The sequence below is a fragment of the Erpetoichthys calabaricus genome, chromosome 5 (assembly GCF_900747795.2).
Source record: "Erpetoichthys calabaricus chromosome 5, fErpCal1.3, whole genome shotgun sequence".
In the NCBI taxonomy this organism is placed as follows: Eukaryota; Metazoa; Chordata; class Cladistia; order Polypteriformes; family Polypteridae; genus Erpetoichthys; species Erpetoichthys calabaricus.
Genome location: NC_041398.2, coordinates 63853986 through 63881458, shown reverse-complemented (window position 1 = coordinate 63881458; position 27473 = coordinate 63853986). Strand labels below are relative to the sequence as shown.

The 27473-nt window shown below is 34.6% G+C and overlaps 1 protein-coding gene across 4 annotated transcripts in view; it reads left to right on the top strand.

The window, feature by feature from the left end:
* LOC114651704 (C-terminal binding protein 1) overlaps positions 1-27473 on the top strand; it is a 396852-nt gene that overhangs the window by 294257 nt on the left and 75122 nt on the right. The window lies entirely within an intron of this gene.

Below are 27473 nucleotides of genomic sequence, written 5' to 3'. Positions count from 1 at the left end.
TACATTACAGAAAAAATTAAACAATATGACAGCTTGTAATTATGAGAAGTATTTTATTTTCTCTTATGACATATGTATTATGGATAAATATTTTGTACATATTTTATTAGTATGTATTTTAAGGAAATTTATTTCAGTATTTTTTCGGTCACTGAGCAAAAAAGGTGGCAGAATTTCATTTTGTTACTAAATAATGAACAGTTAACACCTGTGGTCTATAGTCTAATTATCAAAATATAGTAAATAAGGCTTCTATGCATCTGGTTATGTAGGAGCTTAGTGCAAAATGTATATTATAAGGGTAAAGGGTGAAGAAAACAATCAGAATCAGCTGATCAAGTAACATGAAATTGGCGATCGGCATTGGTCTTAAAAAACCTGGCTGGATTATCCCTGATTTAAACGATAACATGTAAGGGCTCTTTCAAGAACAGAGAATATCAATTACCATTTTTGGAGCTGCCAGTCACTTTAATATGAAGACACGCTATTGAGAAGATGGCAAGCTCAAGCTGACATGCATTAATTGACAGGACATTTCATTTATCAAGTAATCACAGTAACTCAAAGAGGCAAATCTTATATTTTTAGAAAGTCAAACATCTGCTCTTTCAAAATTTGACAGACTGGGCATATAAAAATTAGTCCAGGGAACAACTTGCCCATCACTTTGATAAGGAAGACAGATGCTTGAATGGGGCAAATACCTGCAAACTCTCACAGTGCTCAACCAAGCAATCACTGTGGCAGAGAGAGACAAATATATACAGTATAAATTTTAAACCAAAACAGCTTTTTACTGGCCAAATATCTGACCTTTGAAACCAAGACTTGGACTTGGTTGTGCAGTGACCTTATTTCCAGGCCATGAAATGGTCTACAGCTTTTTACCACAAAAATTGTTAACAATTTAATGCATGCACTGTAAATAAATTAAATTACCTTATTTCAGTCCTGGGGACATTGAATGTGAGCAAAGCTTAACTTTGAAATTTGTAGGATTGTTTAGCATATTCATTTTTAATGCTCAATTTGTTGCTGTCATTGTACTTATCGTTTAAGGGGGTGGCTTTTCAAGCTGTGGGAATTAATACTAGAAAAATAACCTAACAAACCAACAGATTTGCATTGCATTGAAGAGTTTCTGTATTACAATATAGGTATAATATAGGTGGAGATTCTACCGATGCTGAAGCATATCTAGAGACAAAATATTGGCCAGATATTTATTAGCACCCTAATTAATAAAGGTTATGCTTAAGCTATAAAATGTGATCGTGATCCTCCTCTCAAGTATTGTATGTAGTTTTGGTCACCATATTACAAAAAGATAAAATGCTAGTAAAGAACAAGATCAACTAGGCTGAAACAATCACTGCAAGTGATATACTACCAGGAAAGGATAAATGATTTAAACTAGCACTGCAACAGCTATTATCAGTAATTATCGATTATTAAAAGCATTGGCAGCAAATAACTTTCACAGAGTAGTTGGTTACATCATTACACTGAGTACGTTGTGGCACACAATTACATTACTGCTTCATTTAATTGTCAGCAAAACTTGGTAAGCAAGTGACAGAGAAGACAGGGCAACCCAAGATGTCCAGAGTTTAAAAGCAGTTAATTCTGAAAACAAAAAAGGTTGTGAGTTGCAAAATGTGTATAATTCTGACCTCAAATGACACAATAGCACAGCTCTGATGCATGAACATTTGAAAAGGAAACCCAACATTACAGGTTCCATGGAAAAGGAAGACCCGATGTCGGCCCAGTTAGTTGAGTGTTACTTTAGTTATTTGTTGTAGATATATGAGCACGATGTTTACTAGGCTAGACATACTGACGTGACTTTTGGTTTAAAGTAAGGAATAATCCAAGTCAAACTTTATCCCTGTACAATATGAATAAAAATCTCACATATGCAATCTATTTCATGATAAACGACTAAAAATATGTGTCATTACCTACTAGCTAGTATAGTTCACATTATCACTTGCCATATTTGGCTTTTTTGATAAAGTCATTCTGATAAATTATGGTACTACATTACATGCTTGCAAACAAATGTAATGTTAGTGTGTATGTTTACAAATGGTAAATGGATGTGAAAATATTAAAGTCCCTGTCCGAGCAGAAAATGCTTTTTTTCCCCTCAGTCTTGTGTTCATAGAAAATTAAAGACTCCAGCACCATGAACACATAATAAACCAGCTAGTGAGTGCTGAATTCTGGAGTGCTTTGGGGTGGAAATACAAAAGTTCTAGACTAGTTGGCTATCAGACTTAACAGGCTTTTATACAAACAGAAAGAAGACATGATGAAAAAAAGGATGTTGACTTCCAGTTAAAATAATTGACAGATTAATTGATTATCAAAGTAATCATTAGATGCAAACATAATTTGAACCTTTTTATTTCAAGCAGACAGTCGCATGATTCAAGTGTTTCAAATTATGAAGAGAATTTGTATAGTTACTAATCCAAAAAAATTTTGGACCATTTTAAAAATAGTTATTCAACGAAAACAGAAGAGCACAGATGTGAATCTATTTAAGGTAAAATTTGTACAAACGATTAAGTGGTATTTATACAGAAAAGGACTTTTGTTTTTTTGCTTTTATTTTTCCACAGTATAGGTAAGCACTTTTAAGCCATTGAAATTTGAAATATTGAAATTGTTACTATCATTGCCGAATTAATAAACTATTTTTTTTTAAAAACTGATTCTTTTGAAATGTTAGTCTACAGCAGTGTTCTAAACGCTTGCTCTTTATACCTTTAGTACAGTCCTTCCCAATTTACAACCTAAATGGATGACCACCACTAATTTACTTTTAAAGTCTGCTCTATTTACAAAGAATATATTTGTGTTCAAGTGAAGATTTTTTTCCATGTATAAAATTACACAGAAAATGCAAAGATGATAAAATTGATATGATGAATATTTCTCCCTCCGTAGTCTTCCTGTATTTAGTGCAGCAAATCTAGTAAAATCTATTCAGTATGACATCTTTTGCAACATATAATGTGACATTTGAGCTATGGCACATATGATCTTATTAGCTTTCAAGTTCTAAACATATAATCAGCCATCTGCTTTTTTTGCCAACACACTCATGTTGTTATAGTGTCTGTCATGTACAAGATTATCCTTAAGAAGCAAGCATTTCTTGCAGGGCAGTGATACTCATTTTCTAAACTACTACACTATCATTTTAATGGGGAAGGTTAGTTTGACCTTGAAATTTATCTTGCAGTATGTTTTGTTTTATTTTGTAATTTAAGAAATGCAGTTTTTAATAAATGTGACTTGGACCACTGTGAATTTTTCATTTTTTTTTATATTTAGGGGACATTCATGCAATGTTATACATTTTATGTAATGGAGATTTTAAAAATAGTCATTGCTCGGTACTGTAATCCTCATTGTATATAATATGCCTCGCCTTAAAAGTCATAGTTATATTAGTTGTCAGTTCACATGCCTGTAAACTATTACACTTGAAGTGGGGATTTGACGTTTATTATTTTTGTACCAGTTTAAATTGTTTTTTGTAGCCAGTTAAATACTTTAACATATCAAGACGTGTCTGCAATTATTTTATATGGGGGCCACATTTTTCTGTGAAGTTCTTTCAGGGGCAAGTTGGGCATGGGGGGTGGAGAGTCTACTGCCATAGTGAGTATAACTTTCTCTTGTTTTTATTACATATAATTTAACAATTGTATATCATCACATTTTCTATATAATATAAGGTGCTGTCATTTTTCAATGCTTAAGTGCATAAACAGTGGCGCTACTCCTCCAAGTGCTCGAATTCTTCCAGCTGCATTTAGTAAGCCAGGGCTCATTTGCAGCTCAACAACAGCACACTGCGGCCATAGGGAAGAACAAGATGTAATGCTAGTCTTTCTTGCAAAAAATACACAAAAGTGCAGTGTGCTCTGTTTGCATTTATGCAAAACCTTAAAGTGTGTTAGTGATCTATTTGTGTGTTGCTTTTCAGAACAATTGTATACAAAATACCATATTAATGTTCTTTTCACTTAAATGTTAATTTATTTTTGTTTTAATATTGCTATACATACTGGTTACAAAAGATTACAATAAATACTCAATTAACTTTTAATGACATTTGTACACTTTCATTGTACTACCGCAGTCACAGTATTTCGTTTTAATCAGTGTAAAAAAGAACTGTTGATCAGATTTAAATTTGTTTACTTTTTATTGTTTTCAGACCTTTACTCTTAACCTTTTACAAACAATTGCACTCCTTGGAGTATTTGCATTTAATGACTAAAATTTCTGTTATTTGTTTCCATCATTGTTAAGATTTTAATGCATACAAAATTGTCATTTATGAAAATACATTATTTACTGAGTTACAATTTTCGATATCTATACAGTATATAACTATTAAAATTTCAATACTTTTCTAAGTATTATATTGCCGTTTTAAATTTTTGATATCATAATTCTACTATAGTGCACAGTATAGACTTATGTACTAGACTGAAGATGAGCAGGCCCCTTACAACCTGATGTATTTCTGACACAATCACCTTTTCTCACTGCATACTCTTTTTGCATTCAGTTCTGTTGTTGATTCAGGTCATGTTGAGTTGATTTGTGTTGCTATGCAGCAAACAACCTCTTTCATTTCTTACATATTTATTGATTTATAAAAAAAAAACTTTTCTTAATTCCTTATATAATTTACTGTACTTTGCTTATCTCTAAATATATTTAATATTTTTTTAGTCTTGTTTATGCAAAAGTTCTACTTACATTGCCTTTCATTTTCATTTGAAACAGAAAAAAATTTACTAGTGCAGAATTTATGTTAAATGTTCACGCTTAGCTTTTCGTGTTTATTATAGTGCTTAAAGGACTTTTTGTTGCTTTCTTATGTATTTAGGTCTTGAGGCTTAGAAAGGCTGTCATGTGCATTCAGTGAAAAATCATTCTTCTGCTTTGTGTATGAGTACTGGGGGCACTTGTATACAAGCTCAGAAATGATTCTACAGATGCATATCTTTGCAGAAGACTTGTTTTCTGCCCTTTGGCAACTTCTGCACATCCATATTTATGTTACTGTTTCACATAGAAAGTAGCAGAATTCTGCAGGTAATATTCTCATTCCTTACTGTATGAAGGAGAGATAAATAAAAGTGAAAGCTTAAACTTTCAATTGTTGGTAGTAATAACCATTTCTTTATATAGGTAGCCTATATTTAATATACAAATTTAATTTTCTTAGGAATTTATGTTATCTGTGATAATTTTCAGTACAAAACTGCTTTGTAAATTGTGACTTGTTCATTTTATCATCATACATGGATATGGCACCTCACATTAGAGGAACTGTTAGGATATCTGAATCTTTAACTATTTTCTTAATACTGTATATTTTTTGTATTAGTCGAAATAATTCTTATTTGAGGTTTGAAACTGCAAGTGTTAGAAATATTTAATTATTTCTTTTACTAAAATTGTTATTCACTTTGTTGTACACAATCAGTCAAAAGATTTAGAACACTTCAGTTTTTCTAGTTTTTCTTCAAATTTAATCAGTTGAAATGCAATGAATGATCAAAGTGGTGCAAAGGTAAGTAATAAACTGCCAGAGATTTAAACTTAAATCTTAGGGTACCAAAACTGAAAGGGAATACCAGTATATTACAAATGGGCCTTCATCAGGGAACAACTAATAGGTTATAACTTTCATATGTTCTACAGCAATTAAAGTAAATTAAGCCTTACAAGTTGAAGCCAACAGTACGCACAGGTGTCCCAACGTCTGTTGATTACTTAAACACCCTCTGTCTGTCTTATAGCAGAGGTGGAACAGACTGTGTTACTGCACCCTCTGATATACTATTTGGACATAATCACAGTGTAGAAAGTTGAAAATTCCAGTAATAATGGGAAAAAAAATGGTAATTAACAAGTGAAATGAGACAGAGTATTATGACCCATATAAGTGTAGGCCTATCATTTAGAGAAATTGCAAAAGAAATCAAATTGTCACTGAGTACTGTGTCCTACACATTCTAAAGGCAATTGGAAAGTGAAAGCAACTTTGATAGGAAGAGATCTCACTGATCCAAAGTCACAACCCAATCAAAAGATATGTTTCTGAGGGTCAACAGCTTGCGTGATAGGCACCTCACAGCACAACCGCTTCAGGCACAGCTTAACAGTGGTTGAAAAAAGCAAGTCTCAGTTTCTACTGTGAAGAGGAGAATCTTCAATTTTCATAAGTAAGCAAGTGGTCATTACTAAGGTATGATAAAGTGTATTAAAACTCATAATAATGTTATCAGGATAGCAGTTATACCAGTGTGAGTGAGTGAGTGAGTGTATTTTATAATGGACTGATATTCTATTTATAGTCAATTTACATTTTCATGGGATATGTCCTGTCTGTTGCCATGAAAATAAAAAAGCATGCCTAGAAAATGATGCATGGGAGAATGCATAATTAAAATTTTTTAAAGTTATAATTTGTGGCAAAAATGTCTTTTGAGAGATGTTCCCAGAAAGCCCACCTCTTATTATGCATCACTTTGTTCCTATAAACAAACAAACAAACTTAAAGGTACAGTTTATTCATTATCTCTTTTTTTAGTGAATCACAGCTGATATTACTTTCTGACAGGTCCCAGATGTGTCCACAAGCACTCTTAATAGTTTGCTTAAAAGAATACTAATCTTCTATTTTCATGGACAATGGATATAAAAAAGTTTTGGATAGAATGGGACCCAAAAGTGATAAATGCTGGAAAACATTAAACAATATCAAAAATGTCTATGAAGAAATCCCTCATTACTCATGTCAGATAACCCAGGTGTCAAGTCATCCAGTCATTTGTTGACAGTGTGCAAAATTCTTGTAATTTGTGCTAAAATATTGTTGAATATATAAGTGACAAAATAAGTAGTGCACATAAAGGCAGCCCTTTCACAAAGGGATGCACTTTTGAATAGAGGACCCACCTTTTCCCTTCATTCATTGGTGAAGAGTCTTGCAAATGCCATTTTTGTCCCATCAGTCTAAACTCAATAACCTATAATGACAAAATGAAAACATTTTTTCAGGAAGGTTTGCAAATGTATTAAAAACTCAAAACTGAAATCTCTCATTTATAAAAGTATTAAGACCCTTAATTCAGAACTTTGTATAGGCCCCTTTGGCAGCAATTACAGGTTCAAGTCTTCCTCGCAGATCCCCTCAAGCTCTGTTATATTGGGTGAGATGTATGCCTATCCCAAAGTCACTCCAGCTTCATATTGTGTGTATACTTTAGGTCATCGTTGTGCAGAAAGTAGGGGTGGGTGGTATGACCAAAATTCTATATCACTGTATTTTTCTAAATTATTCCGGTTTCACGGTATTCAACAGTATTTTTTTCCCATGCATGAGTGGATGTTAACCACATTTTCCACTGCAGTTACTGGCTAAGAATAACCTATTCCACTGTCAAATGCATTGTACATTGTACAAAAAAACATTTTAATGTGCACACAAGTATTAATACAGGTTTGCATGGCCCCATAAAGTGATAGTTTTCAAGGGGGTGGCACTAATGAAGAGAAGGAATCACATTGCATGACAGATGCAGTCAAAATATAGAACCTTTGAATTGGAGAAGGACAAGCAAACGGTGATTGCATTCACTACACTTTTGGCACGCAGACTTATTTTGTTAAATTGGAAGAATCCTAATTCTCCTCTTATAAGTCAGTGGGAAACCGATGTTTTATATTATTTGAAATTGGAAAAAATCAAATTCTCACTTAGAGGATCTATACAAAATTTTTTCAAAACATGGCAGGATTTAACCAATATTATTTTAGAATAAGAGAAATAACTATTACCGCATTTAACTCCCTTTTCCATCTCTTATTTACATAGATATTTACTTCTCCCTTTCTTTTATTTAATGTTGCCTTATTAAAAAGCCTTAAGCAATTTTCCTTTAGCTAAGCTCTCCTTCTCAGGGGTGGGGTTTGATTTGTCTTCAAATTTGTTGGGTTATAAATTGATCTGTTTGTATGGAATGATTACAATGAAAATTAATAAAATAAAAATATAAAAAAAAAAATATAGAACCTTTTTATTTAACAAATTTTGCAAAAACTTAAACTATAATTTTGACAACATATTTTCAACCATCCAAAGAGGCATTTAGACTTAGTAAAATATCCAGAAGTGCTTGTCAAAAGTTGTATTGCACTGAACATGTCTTAGAAAAGGAATAAATAGTAAATATTTTTTGTAAAACAACTACACTTTCTGTTAATGTTAACCATCTCTGTCCACCGACACATTAAAGTGACTTTTTAAACAACTTTACCATCATTAAACTGCATAATATTTAAACTAATAAATAATAACAAGTCCTGCGGTGGGTTGGCACCCTGCCCGGGATTGGTTCCTGCCTTGTGCCCTGTGTTGGCTGGGATTGGCTCCAGCAGACCCCCGTGACCCTGTGTTCGGATTCAGCGGGTTGGATAATGGATGGATAATAATAACAATAAAATAAATAATAGTATTATTACTGATAGTTGCACTATTACTTCAAGGCTTCAAGCCCAGGTGCATTACACAGTATTCACCAAATTAAAATAAAATAAAATAAAAAGTGCAATCTTGGTGATGACATCTTTACCAACTGAACCATCATTTAGGCAAACTGCATTAATATGGACCTTGCTTCAAGCTAAGCTATATGCATTAATAATAAAACTAAAACTTGCATTTATAATGCTATTTGTGGTATAGCCCTACAGAATCGTATTAGGGCCACGGTGAAGAAAAAAAATACGGACACAGGGAAGAAAAAATCAAACTATATGTCGAGAATAAAGTCGACATTTCCACTTTATTCTCACCATTTATGTCGAGATTAAAGTCGACATTTCCACTTTATTCTCATAGTTTACTTTATAATTAAAGTAGAATGTCGTAAACTAAACTTCATCCTAAAATCATGGTTTAATTTACTAGATTTTCTCAAACCCCGTCATAAGTTAATGTAGCACATTAAATGCTTTGTGTTAAGTGTTCCCCGACCCAGTTGTTAATCACTACGCTTCTTAAACTGACTTCTCCCGCACTAAGAGGAGACAGCGATCACCGCACAGAATCCATTCACTTCATGATATTCCTGCTCTCTGAAAATTTAGAATGCTAAGATAAATACTTGATATTATTTTCATGATGAAATGATTTAAAGCAGGTATTAAACATGCACGATAGTGAGGCGGTAGTGCTGCTCCCTCGCAGTAAGGGGTCCCCAGGTGTATGTTCAGTGTAGAGAACTTTATAGCAGGTGTGACAAGGCTCCAAAAAACTGGATGTATGAATGGGTATCGCACAGGTTTAACTTAAATATTGTGTAAATGTTGGGTTTGTGATCTGGTGGTCAGAGACACTAACACAGAATTCAATGGATGTTCTTCTGAGCAGGCTTTCATTATTCCACGCATAGTGTCTCTATCTGACGTACCAAAACCCCAATTCCTATCTTTCATTTTTCTTTCTCCACATAACCAATCACCACATGATAAACGTCTTTGTGAAATTAAAACTAGTTATAAACTTAGCCCACGGAGTGTTCAGAACTTTAAAAATATCTTCGTTATACATGTTTAATTATACCATCCATTCAGAGTGGCGCCCATCACTGAAGGAGTCGCCAGCACATTGCAGAGTGAATACGAGCAAAACATACACTAGCAGGGTCAATATAGCATAACAAAACCCCACATTCTACGTGACTTTGAAAGGAAACTGAAGTAAACCCACCAGAAAAACATGCAAATGCAAGGCAGGGTACAACCGAGACACCCTTGCTGCAAGGCAGCAGTGCAACCTCCACGCTGCGGTGCCCCCACATGATTAATACATGCTTTAATGCATTTCACCATGAAAATTATATCAAGTATTTATCTTAGCATTCTAAATGTTCAGAGAGCAGGAATATCATGAAGTGAATGTATTCTGTGCGGCGATCACTGCCAGGGCCTCCTCTTAGTGCAAGAGGAAGTCAGTTTAAGAAGCTCGGGGAACACTAAACACAAAGCATTTAATGTGCTATATAACTTATGACGGGGTTTGAGAAAATCTAGTAAATTAAATATTCATTTTATGGTGAAGTTTAGTTTACGATGTTCTACTTTAATGACAACATGTCGACTTTAATCTTGACATAAATGGCGAGAATAAAGTAGAAATGTTGAGAATAAAGTCAACATGTCGACTTTATTCTCGTCATAAGCGTCGAGATTAAAGTCAACACGTCGTCACACTATTTATTACACAGTACCCAGGTACATTACACTGTATTGAAAACAAATAAAACAAGTACAACTTGGCTTGCAGTATTATCCAGTAGTATAGAAACAGTATTCACACATTTGAATGGTCCACATCTGACCTTTTTAAAACCAAAGTATCTCCAGACAACGGATGTGACTCCTTTTTTTTGGCAAAAGTTCTTCTGTGTCATCATGTTCAACTTTATCATCAGCTACAGCTTCAATTTTGGAATGGTCTCTGTCCATTTTCACCACGCAATACCTACACTACCACACCTATTTAGTGGTGTAGCAGTGAACAAGAGCCCCCTTGCAACACCTCTGTGTTTAGCGGTGTAGCAGTGAAAAAGGTCCCCACTTGAACAGTTTCCAGCTGCGCCACATTCCGAATGTCGTTTAGGCAATTTAAACCGGTGTTACAGTATAAGAAAAATCCATATCATAACAAAAATAAAAAACGGTTTTCGGTATGAACCGCTATACCACCCAGCACTAGCAGAAAGGTTTCCCCAGTCTGAGGTTGCATGCACTCTGAAGCAGGTTTTCTTCAAGGACCTATCTGTATTTGGTTGCATTTATCTTTTCCATAATTATGCCCAGCCTCTGAGAAGCGCCCACATACATAGCATGATGTCATCACCATGGTTCACTGTAGGAATGGTATTGGGCAGGTGATGAGCAGTACCTGGTCTTCACTAGATACAGTGTTTGGTATTCTGGCCAGAGAGTTCAGTTTTTGTCTTATTAGACCAGAGAATCTTTTTCCTCACAATTTCAGAGTCCTTTAAATGCTATCTGTTACACACCAAATGAGTTGTCATATGCCTCTTTCTCAATAGTGGATTTCATCTAGCTTCCGTCTACTTTTGACAGGATCTTCCAAAGGACTTCTTAAGCTCTGTCAGAATTACCATTGGGTTCTTTGGTCACCTTGAGCTAGACCCTTCTTGCCTGGTTACTCAGTTTGCCGCACAGTCAACACTAGGAAGAATTCTGGTGGTTCCAGACTTCTTCCATTTTACAGTTGTTGAGGCTACTGTGCTCCTGGGAACACTTGAAAGCTTCACAAATGTTTTTATACCCTTGCCCTGTTCTGTGCCTCACCACAATTTTAACATGGAAGTCTCCAGAGAGTTCCTTGGACTTCATTGCTTGATTTTTGTCCTGACATGCAGTGTAAATTGTGGGACCTTATGTGTGCCTTTGTCAACTATATCTAACAAACTATTTTATCACAGGTAGACCTCATTCAGGTTCTAGACACATTTCAGAAATAATTAAAGCAAACAGGATGCACATGACCACAGTTTAGACTACCACAGCAAAAGGTCTGAATACTCGTATAAATGAGAGATTTCAGTTTTTGATTTTTAATCTTTACAAACTTTTCTGAAAACATGTTTTCTCTTTGTCATTATGGTTCACTGACTGTAGATTCATGGTCAAAAATGGCAAATTTGTCCATTTAAATATGTACAATACAATAAAGTGTGCAGAAAGTGGAGGGGTCTCCACTGTATACAGTGTATGTTTTTGTTTTCATTAAAGTATACAACATCTAACCACATTTATAACTTTTTTTTTGGTTTTCTTTGGAATATTGTTATTCAAGAGCATTTTGTTTTCTTAAATTTGCTGTGCTACTATTATTTAGTTCCTTTTTCTTTTATTTTTTTATGTACCCTAGTCAAAATTTATAGTAAAATCCCCTTGATTAACAAGTTCTTTCAAATTTTGTACCAACATTACACTTTATTAGACTGTCAGCACTCAATGCAGAATTCAAGATTGTTTTAAACTACTTCTTTATATTCAGTATTATGTTGTAACCATTTAGCTTGGGAGTTATTCAAGCAACGATGAACAGCCACTGATAGCTTCTGTTTTTGAGTCAAAAAATGTATTATCCATGGCATGTTCTCACTTTGATGGATTGCAATGTAACACTGACAACACGATTTTCATCTGCTTACTGTGAATATGTTATTTTAATTTTCTGTTTATTCAACACAAACATGTTTTATTTTAGGAGATTAATGGTATGCAGACATTTTCCAGTTTTGAACTAAATAAATAGTAATAATCAGTAGATTACTTTTTTGGAGTTAACGAAAGAAAGCACTCAAGTTAAATGATGATGATTATAGGGACTGGTTATCAAGATTTCAGCTAGAAGAGAAAAATAAGGAAATCGTTAGATATGTAAATGGCTGTATTTGATGTATAATAACTGATCACAGTAATGATTTGTTGTATTGAGAGGCTCTCATAATGATTTTAAACATCAACCAGCACTAAATTACCAAACTTAAATCACCTCAGTGAAGCACTTTCAAAAAGGAAATATCTAACCCATAACCTTAAATCGGAGTTAAAGGGCATTTCGATGGTGTAGATGAGCTCCTGCTCCATTTAGGGAATGGGAATAAGCTCCAGCTCTCCATAACCCTGACAAGAAAAAGTATAATATGAAACTGGATGGAACAATTCTAAAAATAAAGGATGTTAAATAGACATGAAAAGTCTAACAAAATGATGTCTTAAATGTGATGTTTGTTTATATCTTGTTGTATTACATAAAGTTGAGGGAGGCTTCTTTTCATTTATTTTCTATTACAGTTATTATTATGTGAGTCATCTAGTAAAGAGTTCTGATTCAAAGAGAAAATATCCTTTGTGTGGCCTAGTTTCTAAACATGTTTTACTGTACGGTAGGATACCCTGTCAGACAACTTTTATTCTTTGTTTTACTAATTACTCACTTCTTCCTTTTATTAGCTGGTTATTGGTCATTTAATGATAATATATAAATTTTGAAAAGAAATTCATTGTTTGTGTGAAAATATATATTATTTGTTGTATGACCTTTATATGATGCAAATTTAGTTTTGATGCTGGATATCTCAAACAAGCAAAACTATTTGTCCTGCTGTTACTTATGTATTCCTGTTAGTTTGTATTTGATGTGCTGTGCCTCATGTCATATGATCCCCTGTGCCTAAAAATTATTTCAGTGAGTTTAGTAGTAAGTTGTTTGGGTTATATAGAGAGAGACCTACCAGTTGAAGAACCTACGTATGTAACAGAGACAGCAGTTAGGCCTGGATTTAAGCCTAGTATCAATGAGCTGTGTTCCAGTAGTCTTAACCTTTGTGTATTTGTAGGAGTTATTGATTTTTAAGAGCTGTATCTAGAAGTGTTGGCTCCTACTGTTTTTAAAAATGTTAAACTTTTTTTTTTTCACCATTTTTAGAATCTACATTTCACTTCAGTCATTTTTAAATCTATATTTACATTAACTCTCTCAACATAAAATGACATTGAAGTCTGAAATTTGGTGTAAAGTGAAACATGATGTCTTTCATTTTCCTAGTTGAATTTGCATTTCATGATCACTACACATTGGTCTCTTTATTAGTATCTCTATTTCCAAGGTACTGTATGCTTATATTTTGTGATTTGAATTTGGTCATACTGTATATTCAGTCAGTTGTTATCTATGGACTGGCTATTTGTTTACTTTACAAATACAAGTACATGGCTTATGTAAGTTTTCTTAATTTTTATTTTTATTGTGCTGACTACATCTGTTCCATTCATTAAATCATTTTTGTGTTTGTTGACTTATAGTTATTGTAACTCTTGGATGAAAACAAAAGGTACCTCTCGTGTTTTATTAGCTAAGATGAAGTAGAAGGAAAAACATAAGACTTTTTTATTGGGATTTAAATGCAGATTTGTGCAAATATTTAATTTTCCACATTGTCATTTCAGTAGATTTGATAATGTTTTTTTAAAATTATTCCAGCAAATGAACTTTTAACATAGTACTGCCAGTAGTCTTACTTTTTCAGAATGTTTCAAGTTGTGTATACTGTATGTGTGAATCTAAAACCATTTTGAGTAACTGAACGCTAGTAACATTTTCTTCCACATACAACAATAGTGGGATTGTGCACATATTTTTTTACTTTTCCAATTCACAGTTGATTTTAAATACCCTAAGTTCTTGTCTATAAGCCGGACTCATGTATTAGCCGGAGACCAAAAATCATACGAATTTTTAAAATAAAATCGTATCATAGATAAGCCGGACTCATGGATAAGCCGAACGTACTATAACCTATAACTAATAGAAGGGAGGGAGGTCAGTGGTCTCACTCGCGCCCATTTAATTTCTTTAAGGGGGGAGAGAGTGTGAGATATTGCCGTCTCTCTCACTCCCCGCATGGCGCGGTTGGAGCGGCCGGAGCGCGTTCTTTCTGCTCTGGGCGTCGCCGAGTCAACACGAGCGCGTAGCGGGCATTTAAATTGTGATTTTATATGTAAGCATATTTAAATATATATCGCGGATTTCTGCGGACAATGGGTCTTTTAATTTCTGGTACATGCTTCCTCAGTTGGTTTGCCCAGTTGATTTCATACAAGGGACGCTATTGGCAGATGGCTGAGAAGCTACCCGGCTTACTGTTCTCTCTCTCTTGCGCTGACTATCTGTGATCCTGACGTATGGGGATTGAGCAGGGGGGCTGTTTGCATACCTAGACGATACGGACGCTCGTCTAAAAATGCTGAAAGATTATCTTCACGTTGCTATCTTTTGTAAAGCTGATTCCTGAAAAGACATGCTGCACAGTGCTTCACATACTTAAAAGCTCGAAGGGCACGTATTGATTTTTGACTGAAAAACAAACTCTGTCTCTCTCTCTCTTTGTCTGCTCCTGACGGAGGGGGTGTGAGCTGCCGCCTTCAACAGCTTTGTGCCGCGGTGCTTCGCATACTTAAAAGCCAAACAGACATATTGATTTGTTTGCTTCACTGCTTTGAAGAGGAAGATATGTTTGCATTCTTTTAATTGTGAGACGGAACTGTCATCTCTGTCTTGTCATGGAGCACAGTTTAAACTTTTGAAAAAGAGACAAATGTTTGTTTGCAGTGTTTGAATAACGTTCCTGTCTCTCTACAACCTCCTGTGTTTCTGCGCAAATCTGTGACCCAAGCATGACAATATAAAAATAACCATATAAACATATAGTTTCTACTTCGCGGATATTCTTATTTCGCGGGTGGCTCTGGAACGCAACCCCCGCGATGGATGTATAAGGCGGACTTATGTATAAGCCGATATTCTATTTTTTCATTTTCACAACTTTTTTCCTTAGATAAGCCGCGGCTTATTGACAAGAACTTAGGGTATATAAGATATTCAGCTTGGATTTTTTCATTACATTTATTTGATAATCATTGTAGAAGGTACAGCATTTTGAGCTAATATACTATGAAAAACTTGAATGTTAACTTGAATGAACTTTAAATTGGTCACATGGGTGCCCAATAGTGTTAGTATTGCTGTCTTACAGCTTCAGGACACTTGTTTTGAGTCTATCATTCTAAAGATGTGAAGACTGCAATAATCGTCAATTCATATAGGTTTTTACAGCATGTACCTGATTCTGGGCTCTAGTTTATGGCATTGGATTACACAGTTTCAGACAATGGATGAAGGAAATGTATTATGTTACATATATCCAAATAAAATATGTAGATCTCAGTTCCACATTAAAATCTTGCTAACTTTACTGCAATCACCAGCTTAATGAGAATCTTGGAAGTCCCAAACTGGCAGTCCATATTCTTATGAATTCAAGTTTGTGTGTATTTGGAAAAACAAATAGTCAAGAGTTGTTTGCAAATGCTAAATCCATCAGTATTATTATTATACAGTAAGAAAAACACACCAGAAGGCAGTAAAATAGTTCTTACCCCAAAGGGCTATGTATTGATGTGATGTGCCTCACTGTCTGTCAAACAAACAGCTGTCCTTTTATACCAGATCTTTCAAACAATATAGCTCTTGCACATTTTTACAATTTACTCCACTACTCCTCATTGTTTTCTTATATAGGGTTTGAATTACTATGAGAGAGCAAATGTAAATAAATATTCTAATGTTCTTGTTACATACAGGGCTGTCAGCTGCTCTAGACATACAATTTTCAGCCTGGTCACTGTTTATATGACTTCAGTGTATGATATTTGTTTGTATTTTCGTTGAAGTGCTTCTGCACCCTTCCACGAATGAAACATTTTGTTTGTTATGGTACTTGCCAACTGTAAATTGCCCTGTAATAAATATGGTTTTTATTTATAAATTTTCGCTGTAATGGCTAATTTTTGTAGTAGAATAATCTTTGGTTTCTTACAATCTTCCATAGAGAAGGCAGATTCAGAAAAACAGTTGGATCTTTTATTATGTATTTTCTAATATGATTTATCTTTGAAGAAAGTATGAGGATGTAAAGCATCACTAAGTGCGTTTAGCCAATGAATTATTGAGTAGAGGTGTGCCTGAAAAATGCTACTGGAGGTTCCTTTATACAAATGATGTTACTCCTTTATAATGCCTCTCTGTGACTGTGACTGCTCCTTTTATCTTTAGCCAAGTAGGATGTTTTCTTTTTAGTAATTCTGATTTGTATTTGAGGAGGGCTGTTGCTCTTTGATATATTTTTTAGTATTATTTATTGATGTTCTATAAAAGGGTACATTTACCCCTTGGGATAAATGAAATGCAATTGATCTATTTAAGTGAAACTTAATAAAATAATTTCCTATTTAACATAAAAGTTGTGTCATGAAACTGGCTGTTGTGTGTTATGAACTGTTTTTCAAACCTACATCTGTATTTTTAAGTTTTTTCTTTATCATTTTTCATATTCACATCTCTCATATAAAACTTGCAGATAATATAATTCAGCCTTTACTGCGTTCATTATAGGGAGAAATGATATAATTCAATTTATCTGCTGTATGATAGTTCCTAAGTCATACTCTATTTTCAGTTTCACTTGATGCACAAAGCAGTCATTATGTTTTAGAAAAATGGCCTTCAGTTGCACAGTCTCTCTAGTGTGAGATAAATCCTTTTTTAAGGCATACCTAAACCTACTGAAGTAGTTGTTCGTTAACTTCCATTTTCAATCCTTTTAAAATCAGCAAACCAAAATGAATTACTTTTCTGTGCTTAAGCACAGCCAAAATATACTTAGAATGTTTGCTACAGATTGATTGTTTTGACAGAAGAAAAGAAAAGCATGATTAATTAACAAAATTGTGGGAGGTCATCTCTTGTATTAGAGTTGACAGTTCTTTTTTTAAAACAGTAAATACTTTTAAACATACTTTTCAGTACAGTGGTAAAAGAGCTTTGAGTTTCCAGTTTCTGTTTTTGCTTTCTTAATCCAGCTTTCTTTTCAGAGAGGGATGAGAATAAGCAAAAATCCCACACAGGCATTATAGCTATATTTATGATAAAAACAAATATTTACATCAGTCATTTTAATTACTCTCAAGTGAAAACAGGATATGGAATGACTTAAGGTTCATCAAGTATGCTCTTACAATTGTGTGTAATATGGTGCATATCCTCCACTCTTGACATTCAATAATTAGACCAAGTTAATTTAATGATATTGTATTGGCTTGCAGAAGTATTTCATCACTTCAGCTCAATATTGTTAATAATTTTACACTAGATCTATGCAAAACTCAATGCTCTGAGAGTACTGCCTTATGCTGTTACCAATTTTTTTTTTTTTTTTTTTTTTTTTTAATTTAGTACAGTTTAACCACTAGTAGCATGTGACCGCTTATGTTACATAAAAGGATAACTTTGGTATTTTTCAAGTCAGTTATTTTTCCTCAATCAAGAAAATTCATTCATTCATTTTTCCAAAAATATTAGTGTCAAACTGTTTTGCTATTTTCATATGCACCAATGCCTACTGCGATGTTATACTAGTTCATATATTGGGTGACTCATCCTAAGTTGATGCAGCTTGTCACAGTAGTTAACATTAATTGTTAATGTTATCTTCAGTACAATAAATTGAAACAGTGTTAAAGTATGACTTGTTTAAAACAGGTCCACTTATTTATATATATATATATATATATATATATAATATATATATATATACACAGTACTGTGCAAAAGTTTTAGGCAGGTGTGAAAAAATGCTGTAAACAAAGAATGCTTTCAAAAATGGAAGTGTTAATCATTTATTTTCATCAATCAACAAAATGCAGTGAACGAACAAAAGAGAAATCTAAATCAAATCAATATTTGGTGTGACCACCCTTTGCCTTCAAAACAGCATCAATTCTTCAAGGTACACTTGCACACAGTTTTTGAAGGAACTCGGCTGGTAGGTTGTTCCAAACATCTTGGAGAACTAACCACAGATCTTCTGTGGATGTAGGCTTCCTCATATCCTTCTGTCTCTTCATGTAATCCCAGACACACTCGATGATGTTGAGATCAGGGCTCTGTGGGGGCCATACCATCACTTCCAGGACTTCTTGTTCTTCTTTACGCTGAAGATAGTTCTTAATGACTTTGGCTGTATGTTTGGGGTCGTTGTCCTCCTGCAGAATAAATTTGGGGCCAATCATACACCTCCCTGATGGTATTGCATGATGGATAAGTATCTGCCTGTATTTCTCAGCATCGAGAACACCATTAATCCTGACCAAATCTCCAACTCCATTTACAGAAATGCAGCCCCAAACGTTCAAGGAACCTCCACCGTGCTTCACTGTTGCCTGCAGACACTCATTATTTACCGCTCTTCAGCCCTTCGACGAACAAACTGCCTTCTGCTACAGCCAAATATTTCAAATTTTGACTCATCAGTCCAGAGCACCTGCTGCCATTTTTCTGCACCCCAGTTCCTATGTTTTCGTGCATATTTGAGTCGCTTGGCCTTGTTTCCACGTCGGAGGTATGGCTTTTTGGCTGCAACTCTTCCATGAAGACCACTTCTGGCCATATTTCTCTGAACAGTAGATGGGTGTACCTGGGTCCCACTGGTTTCTGCCAGTTCTGAGCTGATAGCACTGCTGGACATCTTCCGATTTCGAAGGGTAATAAGCTTGATGTGTCTTTCATCTGCTGCACTAAGTTTCCTTGGCTGACCACTGCGTCTACGATCTTCAACATTGCCCATTTCTTTGTGCTTCTTCAAAAGAACTTGAACAGCATATCTTGAAACTCCAGTCTGCTTTGAAATCTTCGTCTGGGATAGACCTTGCTGATGCAGTATAACTACCTTGTGTCTTGTTGCAGTGCTCAATCTTGCCATGACATGAAACTGTCTTCCACAACCTCACCTTGGTAGCAGAGTTTGGCTGTTCCTCACCCAGTTTTAAGCCTTCCAACACAGCTGTTTCTGTTTCAGTTAATGACTGTGTTTCAACCTACGTGTGACAATGATGATCATTACCACTTGTTTGGTATAATTGGTTGATCATACACCTGACTATAATCCTACAAAATCCCTGACTTTGTGCAAGTGTACCTATAAGACTGGATGCTGGTTTGAAGGCAAAAGGTAGTAACACCAAATATTGATTTGATTTAGATTTTTCTTTTGTTCACTCACTTTACAGCATTTTTTTACACCTGCCTAAAACTTTTGCACAGTACTGTGTGTATATATATATATATATATATATATATATATATATATATATATATATATATAAAAATGTCAGTGTATCCATCCATCCATCCATCCATTTTCCAACCCGCTGAATCCGAACACATGGTCACGGGGTCTGCTGGAGCCAATCCCAGCCAACACAGGGCGCAACACAGGAGCCAATCCTGGGTAGGGCACCAACCCACCACAAAATGTGAGTGTATTTTTATCCATATGCAGTTGATTCTGATAGTATTCAGACCCCTTCACTTTTTTACGTTTTGATGTTGAAGCCTTGTGCTAAGATTTTCTCTGCATATCCTCTTAAGCTTTATAACGTACAGTGGAAACCATCAGTGCATAGCCATTTTCTAGGCTATCTAGAGATGTTTCATTGGGTTCAAGTCTGAGTTCTAACTGGGCAACTAAAGGACATTCCTGGAATTGTCCCTAAGCCACTCCAGTGTTGTCTTTGCTTTGTGCTTAGGGTCGGTGTTCTATTGGAAGTTGAACCTTCGGCACTGTCTGAGGTCAACAGTACTATAGAGAAGGTTTTCATTAAGGATATTCCTGTATTTTGCTTTATTCTTTTCTCTCTCAGTCCTGTCTAGTCTCACAGTCCTTGATGCAGAAAAAAACCTACAACGTGATGCTGTCACCGTCATGCTTTGTTGTTTGATATTGAGCAAGTGATGAGCTGTGTCTTGTTTCCTCCAGACATGAGGCTAATCTTGGTTTCTTCAGACCAGGCAATCTTGTTTCTCATAGTCTGAGAATCCTTTTAATGTCTTTTTACACACTCCAAAGTGGGCTTCTATGTGTTTTTTTTACTGAGAGAGGCCTTTGTCTGGTCCCCTGTCCATCCACCCCCTGTCATAAAGCCCAAATAGGTATGTTGTTGGAATGATGGTTGTCCATTTATAAGTTTCTCTCATCTCCACACAGTTTCTCTAGAACTGAGCCACTTAACCTTTGGGGTTTTGGCACTTCTCCCACGATTGTTCAGTTTGGCATGAGTCATGGTTGTTCTAAGCTTCTTCCATTTAAGAATTATGAAGGCAACTTTGCTCTTGGTAACTTTAAATGCTGCAGTATTTTTTTGTAGGCTTTCTGAGATTGGTGCCTCAATCCTTTCTTTAATTTTTGCAGGCGACTCTATCAACATCATAGCTTGGTCTTTCCTCTGATACACATTGTTAACTGTAGAGCCTTATATAGACTGGTGTGTGCCTTTAGAATTGGATGTATTTGAGCCAAATTTCAAGTATAATAGTGAAGATGCTGACTGAATATTTGTATCATTGTAAGAATTTGTTTATTTTAAAATTTGTTTAAAAAAAAAATATCTGGTTACCTCTTTGTCATTCTGTGGTATTAAGTGTTGCTTGATATGAGAAAAAAAATAGCTTTAAGTGATTTTAGCACAAAGCTGCAACATAAAAATGTATAAAAAGGGTATGGTGCTGAATACTTTCTACATCTACTGTGTATGTATGTATGTAAAGGATCAGTTACTTTATCACATGGATAGTATAGGTGTTGGTGAACTTTTTCCCTTAAATAAATCAAATGATCATTTTATTGTGTTTATTGTATTGTGTTTACTCAGGTTGTCCTGGTATTATTCTTAAATTGGTCGGAGTTCAGAAACAAGTGGTATGAATAAGCAAAAATGGATGAAGTCAATAAAGGAGCAAAAAAATTTTTTATGGCACTGTATGTCTACCATTTAAAGTTACATCCTCGGCACCATTCTAGACTTCATGTCAGCCCTTCACATGGCACAATTGTACACATTATCACACAAATGGAAGTTTTGAGTTGCCTTTTTACCTAAAATTAATGTTTTGGACTCCAGCCTGCAAAAGAAAAACAAACTTTAGATCATGTGCATAATTTGAAAAAACAATTGAGCAGAGCATTCTTGTAGAGATAACTAAATACAAAAAACTGACTACATATCAGTCAGTACATGTACTACCATATCATGAAAATTTATAAAGCTCACCTTTTTTTCATAGTAATATAAGTAATTTTAAACATTGAAAAAATATTGTAGTATGACTTTCCTTAAGTCTGAGCCAAGTATGCTAAATTATCTGTAATGATGCTGGGGTCCTCATACTGGTTCTTTATGTGAGTTTTAACATTTCACAGTTTCATTTCAAAACAATGTTGCATTTTTAAAGCTTCAAGAAATTCATTTATCAAATTAATAGAACAGGGCTACACAGTGATCATGTTGCTGCCTACAAAATTTAGCATTCTGGATTTAAATTCGATGCCTCATCATGTGGAATTTGTATGTGGGTTTTTCTTCATCCACATGCAGATGTGTGGATGTGTGAATTAGGTTAACTGACTGACTTTTTGTGAGCACATGTTTACATGTGAGCCTTACAGTAGACCCTTGCAGACCTGGACTGTTTCAAGCTTGTTCCATGATAGGCTTTCATACCCCACATTTCAAAAATAGATTAAGGAGGTCAGAGAAACTTGTGATCATAAAGTAGAAAATTCTTTACCTTAAATGCATGAGTATTTTTCTGTTTTTAGTATGATTCTCACAATTTCAGATTTGCCATCTTTCTTGCATGTGTACATAAATATATACCAAATTTAAGACCACTGCAAATTACAGAAAAAATACATTTACAAATGTATATGTTAGATTAAGTTAGTATGCTTTATTCATCATCACATAAACCATAGCACAGCTTCAGACAGCAATGAAACTGTGTATCCTGTGAAAAAGAAGTGAATGCCTTTTGTCCAAAACAAGAAGGCCAACCATAAACAGTGTACCAGTCCGAATACTTTCTTTTAAGAAAATTTAAGAAACAGTGTCTGTTCTGTGTAGCTACCTGTCTTGCATCAGGGGATCAGCACCAGCAGGCACACTCTCCCCTTTAACACTGTTAAATGCCCTGAAGAATGTTTGTGTGTGTGTGTATATTGTAGTGTTCAAATATTAGACAACATGAACTTCAATAAAATTAATATTACCTGTAGCCTTTAATTTGAATTTTTGTCTATATCTAGAAACTAGGGGGCTTCGCCCCCTGCTTGCTTCGCTCGCCAACCCCCGTGTTTGGTTTTCCAGATACACACTTTTAAGATTTTTATTTTTTGCATTGCTACTATTTTGATGATCTACATCATCAGCCATTAATAATTTTTTTTTACAAAGTAAAAAGGTTAGTAGAGTTCTGCATTGGACTCCTGTCTGTAAAGTCGTGCTGTTTTCCTCTCACAGTTCCAAAGGTACATGGGGTTACCAAGGTGATACCCCAGCTTTTGTCTAGGTTTTTGTACAAGGGCTAGACAGAACGTTTTTGACTCCTGGGGTAAATTTAGCTTTTTAAATAAGCAGACAGATATATATATATATATATATATATATATATATATATATATATATATATATATATATATATACATGAACAAAGTAACCAATAAATGCATGTGTGGTAAACTCCCTTTTTGAAATTCTCAAGATTCTTTATTTGTCACATACGTAGTTATACAGAACAACACGCAGTGAAATGCATCCTGATCCGCTTATCAAAAACTGTGCAAAGTTAGACGAATATCAGTTAAATTAACATCTTGCCTGAAGAAGGGGCCTGAGTTGCCTCGAAAGCTTGCATATTGTAATCTTTTTAGTTAGCCAATAAAAGGTGTCATTTTGCTTGGCTTTTCTCTACATTCATAATGGCTAACACGGTACAGCACCCTAGTACTACAGTTAAATTAACAAAAAGTCATAGATTGAAAGATAACAGTACAGTAGAACATAATAAATAAGTACAATTATGTGAATAAAGTAGAATTAAGTGTTAAGGTGCAATAGTGTAGTAATTATTGTGCAAAACCAAAGTTAGACTGGTGCATAGTTAAATGAGGCAGTTTGTTTGTTTACGCTACTGCGATCTTTACCTTTTTTTAATATTTTCTAATTTTCCTACTTTCATATCCTTTAACTTTCTCCACACGTGTATAGCGCCTTTTTTTTTTTTTTTTTTTTTTGAGCCTTTCTGATTTCACTGGTTTCATAATCTCTAACCTGCTCTGGTTATTGATGATATGATTTGGATTTGTTTTAAGTCCTGGAGACCTCCTTTCGTCAAGCTGCCTCCCCCATTTTGCCATTCCACATCTGAAATAGCTCTAATCCGATAAAAGGACCCCTCATTCCCACATCCCCATTCATCAGGGATGACTTTACCTTAGGCAGGCAACCTACAATTTAAAGAGATTGTTATTTTCTTGTGAATTGTTACATATGCATTATTTTCACTTTAAAAACGTTTGTAAAAACGATACTTGTTTATTTATTTCCTGCCCCGCGCGAGGACACATCTCTTTCTTCCCGGACGTATAATACTGCTTGTGTTGTGAAGGGTGTTGCGGCTGAACGTACGCTAAGGATATGCCTTTGAATCATTTGCTGTCTTTTTGCTGCTTGCTAGCTGCCTCTTCTGCCTGTCGCATGTCGTTGTTTTACGAGCTCTGAGCACACGATGCTTGCCTGCCAAAAACAATCCAACAACTGCTAGCTTAGAGGTCTGTTGATTTGTTTTAAATGATGGCTCACTGCCTGGTCTCGCGTGACGTTGTAAAAGCAATACCTGTCTTTTATTTCTGGCCACATGCGTGGTTGAATTCTTTCTTGCAGGATGTATAACGCTGCTTGCGTTCGGTTGGGGTAGCTGCTGTCGCAGCTGTTCTCTACATGTGTATAGTGCCGTTTTTTTTGAGCCTTTCTAATTTCACTGGTTTCATAGTCTCTAACCTGCTCTGCATGTGTTTAGCACCAACGTTTGTAAACATCTCTATGAAGTTCTACTTTGTCTTTTACTCACTGTCATTTAATTCTGAGCTGGATTGGACATGCTTTTTTTTCAATTCCACTTGTTCCAGGCTGATAATTACTTTCCTTATTTTCTGAATTTGCACCTCGATTATTCTTTTTTGCTCTTTTTTCTGTCCAATGCATTTGAGTCTCTTTTCTCCGCGCCCGATTGGACGTGCTTTTTTTTCCATTTCACTTGTTCCGAGCTGATCATCACGTTCCTTATTTTCTAAATTTGAACCTAGATTATTGGGTTTTTTTTTAGCATTTTTTTCTCTCCATCGATTTTGGGTCTCTGTTCTCCGCGCTTTTCTTTCTTCTTTGTTTAATCGTCGATGTTTTATTTCTACCCTATTCATTTTATTTCTACCGTACTAACCTTATACACTTTATATGCACTGAGAGCCCTGGAGCTGTGTGTGCTGCATGACTGCCTTTACACTACTGATTTGGTTCTTTTTGATATTGCTTGTAAGTAGGGTGTGTCTTGCAAGACTCTCGTTCTATGTTCCCGTGAGACGCACCGTGGCAGGTCTCTTTCGTCTCGCGGGTCTTTAAATTATCTTTCGAGAAAGATCACGTATCGTAGACTATCAGGACAGGGGACAGGATTTCTTTTTATAATAGAGAGATGGGATTTTCCAGCTCTTATTAACATAGATAATTCAATATCTGTAAGTAAAATGCATGATTGTCCCAATCTTACTGTGAAATTCAAGACCTGGTGGCAGCTATATTTCAGTACAATATTAGTATTTTGCATATGGTAAGGCTGTTTCCTCTGGGATTGCTGGACAAGGAGAGAAAAGCAAGATTCTGACAATAAGCTACAGAGAAATTCAGAGAATAAGGGCACTAATCTACACTGGATGAATTTTCCTGGAGTTAAAATACATTCTTCTTTGCTAAGCTGAAATATTTCAGTTTGGTTTTTAAGTTAAATCTGTTATTTATGATTATTCTTTTACCTGTTATCGTTCTTTTAAATTCAAGGTATTTGTTGCATTATTCCTTTTGAAGGAAATGAATACTATTACATTTTAAATTTTCTTTAGAAATTTTTTTTTTTTATTTGCTCACAAACTATGATCTTAAAGTATGCTCATGAGACAATTGTAGCAGCTTTTTAAGTACCAGGAAATGTACTGTATCAAGGACATTTTGTAATATACTATAATCCTCTGATCTTTTTAAAATTATTAACTGCACAATAGAGAAGCACTGTATGCATAGTAGTACCACCTGTCTTAACAAATAAAGATATGATTACATAGTTTTAATTTCCTGTGAGAAAATGCTCACCTGTTTTGTAAGTTAATAATTGGCTTGAGTACCCTAGCACACCTCAGCAGTTTCTACAGTTTAGCATGTTACTGTGCATTTTCGCTAATTTTACACCACTGCTGTTTGTTCAGAAACAATACTGGTACAGATGGCAGCTTTTAAATAAAACACACTAAATGATGCATAGCTTTATCCAACAGTAGGTAAGAAGACTTCATTGCCATTGTAGTAATAGAGCTTGTTACACTATGTACTTATTTGCCAGTTGCGGCTTTGTTAAAATGTCAGCAGTTATTAGAATAGTGGTGAAAAGAGAGAGAGCATGTTTCCTCTTTTTCTGGGTGTATTTTCCATTAGCATCTCAATTGCCAGTGAACTTAACTGTTGCTATGCAACAGCATCATTTTGGGTTTCTCACAACATTTGAATTATTTTTCTATATAAGATCTGGGTCCTAAACTGCACTGCTGATTTTTTAAAATTTATTTCACATCTACTCTGACCTCTTTCCTTGTTATTTTAAAATTATAGGTATATAACCTAAGAAATACATAGCATTGGATGGTTCATTCACTTTCTTCAGTAAAATCTGTTACATGCTTTGCTTTTTGAATGAGAAACAGAGTGACATGGTATCTCGTTGTTGGAATACAAAATTTCTGCTCCAGACAAGCAAGGGGAAATCAATTAAATGACCAAAGCCTGTTCTTATTCACAGCTCAATAGAGATCCATCACTGTTTGGCAGTATGATTTATAGGTTTTAGGTCATGCAAAAAAAGAATTGTACAAAAGAGACTAGTCTGAACATTTCCTTTTTTGGTTAATTTTTTAAATATTCTACATTTATTGTTTTACCTTTATAGGTTTGCCTTTTGATACTGTATTTTGTTAACATTTTTTTTAATTAAATATATGGGACTACTTAAAGGAAATATGGGTTACATAATATTTTTATCTAGAATTTTAACAATAGGCCAGTTGTCACTATATCATTATCACATCACTAGAAAAGACAATCTTCTAAATCCACTTGTACTATCCAAACTCAGGTGGTTGTTTTGTTTTGTGATGGACGATTTTAGGCAGTAAATGGAAAATCTGTATTTATAACTCACATTGTGCTGTCATTGAACAAAATAAATATTTGTGTCAAGCATCACTTGTTGTTATGCATTTTATTGTACAAAAGTTAACTCATTCGGTCAATATGCAAAGTATGGCATTGTGCAAGAAAACATTTATGTTTTTTTTAATGTATAGTTTTTCCAATTAATGCTATAGTTTTGTTTTTCTGGAGATTAGAAAATGTGTAATTTTTCTCTGTAATGTGAGTTTTAGGTAAATCAGAATAAAAATTTGTCATGGGCTCACCTCGGTGATAAATATAGTAGTGCTCATTAACAAAGTATAATGCCGCTTAATACATTTATTAACTTAAGTTGCTTAAGATGCTTTTGTCTGTCTTTAAATTAATTAACCAAAATCTCTGTTTTTAAAAAGAAAGAAAATATATTTGTT